Source organism: Grammomys surdaster, unplaced genomic scaffold, assembly GCF_004785775.1.
Source record: "Grammomys surdaster isolate TR1022 unplaced genomic scaffold, NIH_TR_1.0 125984, whole genome shotgun sequence".
In the NCBI taxonomy this organism is placed as follows: Eukaryota; Metazoa; Chordata; class Mammalia; order Rodentia; family Muridae; genus Grammomys; species Grammomys surdaster.
This window is the reverse complement of record NW_021620800.1, coordinates 4,359,359-4,363,876: the sequence shown is the minus strand read 5'-3', so window position 1 is coordinate 4,363,876 and position 4,518 is coordinate 4,359,359. Positions and strand designations below refer to the sequence as shown.

General features: G+C 46.9%; 1 pseudogene; it reads left to right on the top strand.

The window, feature by feature from the left end:
• The first annotated feature begins 2,196 nt into the window (after nt 1-2,196).
• On the top strand, nt 2,197-4,214 carry LOC114609818 (annotated as a pseudogene).
• The last annotated feature ends 304 nt before the right edge of the window (nt 4,215-4,518 follow it).

Genomic DNA, 4,518 nt, shown 5'->3' with positions numbered 1-4,518 from the left:
GTCCTCTTTACAGCTAAAATGACCTTATATTTTTTTAAATAGGGCCTTTTTCTGACCATGTGACTTGCTAATTTGACTAGATTGGCTGGCCAGTGAGCCTGAGATACGCTTTCTAGTGCTGGAGTTACTAGGGTGTTCTTCATGACTGGCTGTCCTCACAGGTTCTGAGGGCTGAAACTCAGATTCAAGTGTGCACACCAGCAAGCACCCAGCAAGTGCTTCACTGACTGGCCTGTCTCCAAAGCCCACCCTGTTGTATTCTTGAGAACTTGCAGCTCACACTGAAGGACTGAAGGGAGGTCAACTTCCAGGAGAAACATCTACAGAGCCTCAGGAAGTCTTCTGTGAGATGTAAGAACACTGATTTTCATCCATATCCATTTATCTGCCATGCAACCATTCATGGGAGCATGGATTGATAGGTGATTTTACAATTATAGTACAATTAAATATCATGATACTTAGTTTGTTGTTCAAGTTGTTTGATATTCATCCATTAGGAGCTTGTTTGGGCTTCCTCATGGGAGTTTCCACAGACATTTGTAGATGTGTTTTCATGTGTTCTGTGCGTGTGTGTGTGTGTGTGTGTGTGTGTGTTTGTGTGTGTGCCTGCATGTGAAGGACAGATGAAAATTTGGAGGAGTGAGCTCTCTTCTTCTACCAGGTGGGCTCAGGATTTGAACTCAGGTCTTCACCTTCAATCACTGCACCTTTAATCACTGAGCTGTCTCCACAGCCTTCCTCCTCATTTCATGAGACAAAGTCTCTTACTGTACCTGAAGATCACATGGGATTAGATGTGCATGCCACCACTCTCAGGGATCATGGGGATCTGAACCCCAGGCCTTTATCCTTGCATAACAAGCACTTTGTACCCATATCCATCTCTTTAGCTTCCCCAGTTTATGGGGGGGAGCTGTGCAATAACCACAGGGCTTTGTACATGCTAAAACAATACTCTACTACTGTTGAAGGGAACTAATGACAAACACTAGGTGAGAAGAATAGTTGCAGCTCACAGTTTGAAGAGACACAGTCCATCATGGTGAGCTAGGCACAGTGCAGACACTGGAGGTGGTTGGTCACAGCTACAATCAGGAAGCAGAGAGACACAAACAGTTGTGCCCAGCTTGTTGTCCCCTTTCCATCCTGTATATAACCATAGTCCACACTGCCACATGAATGTCAGTCTACTCACATCATCTGACCAAGCCCAAAATCTCCCATTCAGAGCTCTGTTTTTATGACAACTCACAATCCAGGCAAGATGATCCTCAAGACTAACCATCAAACACTGCAAGCAGGCTGAGTTTGCATTTAAGAGCTTCCTGTCTCGAGAAATGAGTAGTACAACATCCAGCTGACTTTCTCATTTGTGTTGAAAATGTCTTCCTTAAGGTAAGTAGGTTGTTCTGAAGTTGAGACTGTTTACACACAGCACTGCCTGTGGCCTGTGGAGCAGTGTAGTTTACAGCCAGGCAGTTCACAGTAGCCTGTGGTGTTGTGGACAACAGAGAGTCCATGTACAGGGGTGAGTCCCTCACTCTACTGCTCACTGCTCTCACCACATGGACTCTGCTGTTCAAACTTCTTTGAGACATGGTTACTGACAGAGCTGAGAGGGGACAAGGTGAGCAGGACAACAGGAATGAGCTACTGTGGAGTGAAGCAGAATTTGTGGTACAAAACCATCACCAGTCCCTGAGGATACCAACATGGCCAAACAGTCGGGGACTACCCTGGCTGAGAGTCATCAATGGGAAATGGTGTCTCCATGTCCTCAGCCTTGCAATCCACAGTCCTCAGCAGGTGGAGGACTGGAGCCAGGAGAGGTGAGGAATATGACCAGAAAATAGAGGTGGCAAGAGGGACAGGACCACAGGGCATTTGGCTCAGCACTCGGGTTGCTTACGAAGGTCAGTTCTAACCCCTCTTTGGCTAAGGTACAAAGAACATCTCTCAAAAAACTGATGATATCAGGCTATCTCAGGTTGTTTGTTCTTCAGAGTGGGAGGGGCCTCCATCCTCATGCCCCTATGCAAGTAGGGAGGGAATTCAAAGATGCTAGGTTCTTGACCAAAAGGTATTTGGAGCTCTTGGGGCACAGGGTTGGGGGTGGGTTTGGCTGGGCTCAGAGTAATAATGGTTTATAAGGAAGAGGATCTGCTCTGAGAAGAGCATTTAGCACTCTCCACCATGAAGGGGACACTTCTTCTGCTGGCCTTGCTGGTGATTGGAGAGCTGGGCTTCCAAACAAGTGAGAGCGGGACCCTCGCTCACCCATCTCAGTCTCATGTAGATCTCTAAGTGGGGCCTGAGATAGATCTAGGTGTCCTAGGAAGGCCACTGGCAAGGATCTGCAGAAGAAGGTTGATGCTTTCTGCTCAGGGTGACAATAGTTGGGTGGGTGGGACAGGGAGACAGAGGTGTGCTGGCGATGATACTGGTGAAGAAGGGCCCATAGATACACAGTTGAAACTGAGGCAAGTGTGGCTTTCCTAAAGGTCGGATATGGGGGCCTATCCACTCATGTATCTTTTTCTGCTAGAATTGTGTATATTGTGGAATTCATGTTGTATATGGGAGGCTGCAGTCTTGGGGGGGGGGGCAGGACTGCGGGCAAGGTCAGTTAAGACATTTGTAGATGAGGCAAGGTAACATGAGCCTCTGAGTCTGTCAGCCTAAGCTCCCTCTCTCTGTTTCTTTCTCTTTCTCTCTCTCTTTCCCCAATGATGTAACCATTCCATTTTACATACATGAGTACATTCTGGCTCTCGTACGACACACCAGAAGAAGGGATCAGATCCCCTTTCAGATGGTTTGAGGCACAATGTGGTTGTTGGGAATTGAAGTCAGAACCTCTGGATATTAAACACTGAGCCATCTCTCTATTTCCCAGCCTACGTACTTTTAAGGATGCTTTCCTGTCTGTTTTTGCAGCAGAAGCATGTGCTCCTTTCCTCAGTACCTATTTGAGTGTTGTCTCTGGAAGCAATCTTTGGTTGAATCATGAACTTTCTACATTCAATCCTACTACAGAGAAAACAGCGGCCTTTAAAAAAATACAGGACTGCTACCAGGTGGCAGGATTAAAAGCTAAATTTCAAGATGTTTGATTTATGGTAATGTCCTCCCTACCTCATTCACCCATGCAGTAAATGGTGAAAGGCTGTGTACAAATGATCAATGCAACCATTAATATGTGTCAGGTGACCAGCAACTGAAAACTCAAACCTTTGCCTACCCTGGCACATGTCAATGCAGCATCCCAGGTACACATCCAGCCTGTTGCATGCGCATTCCTGCAATTAACTCCCACATGCTGGGTAAACCTTGGGTTCTTACCCATAGCAGGAACAGGGGACTCCTTGGTCTGACTTCTGCACACATGTGGTACCTCTAGCTCTACTCTAAGATGCATGAAACTTCTGTCTACTGCCCAGTGTCTTCTTTGGAACCTCCCTTCACTCTACCCCCCTGCCTCAGATGATTTCCCTTCTGCTGGCATCATCTGAGCTACAGCCAGAACCTCCCTCCATGTCTGAAATGCCACCCCATCCCCAGAGAGTCTACGGCTGTTCATCACAGCTGTCTCCTGATGTCTCTGGTTTCAATCATATCTGGATTGCAGAGATGAATATTTTTAACAGTGTAGCTCTGTTCTGTCCTCAAAGTACATTCAGTTTGAGTGTCAGATCCTGCAAAACCACAGTGTTAAACAAAAAGGAATTTCTTCTAAGACAGGAACATGAGGGATTTTTTTTTTAATATGGCCATACAGCCAATGTGCCTGGAGAGATGTCCTCAGTTATGGGAAACATCAACAAAACTCATACTCAGCTATCATATTGTACCTCTCTAGACCTAGCCCCCATTATGCCTTCCAGAGCCTTCTCCCGTTCTTCCCTGCCTGGCTATGGCAGCTTGCAGGCTGCCTCCAGAAGGTTATGGGTGGCCTCCAATTCCCCTGAGGCAGAGTCTGTTGCTGGATACTCAATCACTGCAGTAGATTTTCTTACCAGTGGATGAGGAGTGGTCTCATCATGGATGCCTGGGATGACCTGCCGATGTCCTGCATCTTGCCTGTAGCCACCTCTGTCCCAGTCTGTCTTTTTGTTTTACAGGCAGCCATGCTCTTCAGCCAAGAATACAAGACATACTGTACTGATGAAGCCCTATCGGAAATTACGAACCAGTTTGCCAAGTTATTATAGCTTAGATGTTAATGTGTTTTAGGCAACCCATCTTTGCAAAATGTCTGATCCAAGTGCCATCTTGCTGATCTGTCCTCTTTCTCTCCTGAAGTTGGATTCCTGACACCTGTGCCCTCCTCCTTCAGTCTCTCAGGCTGGTTCTAATAAATGCTCTGTTCTGTGCCCCGTCTCTGTGCTGAATGGGAATCTTATGAGGTCTTCAGAGGATCCAGGAGACAGTGAGAGAAATGACTTGTGTGGTCACTCAGAGCAGGGTGACTGTCCCTGACTAGCCAGGTGCTCATGGGAGAGCCACTGCACCCTT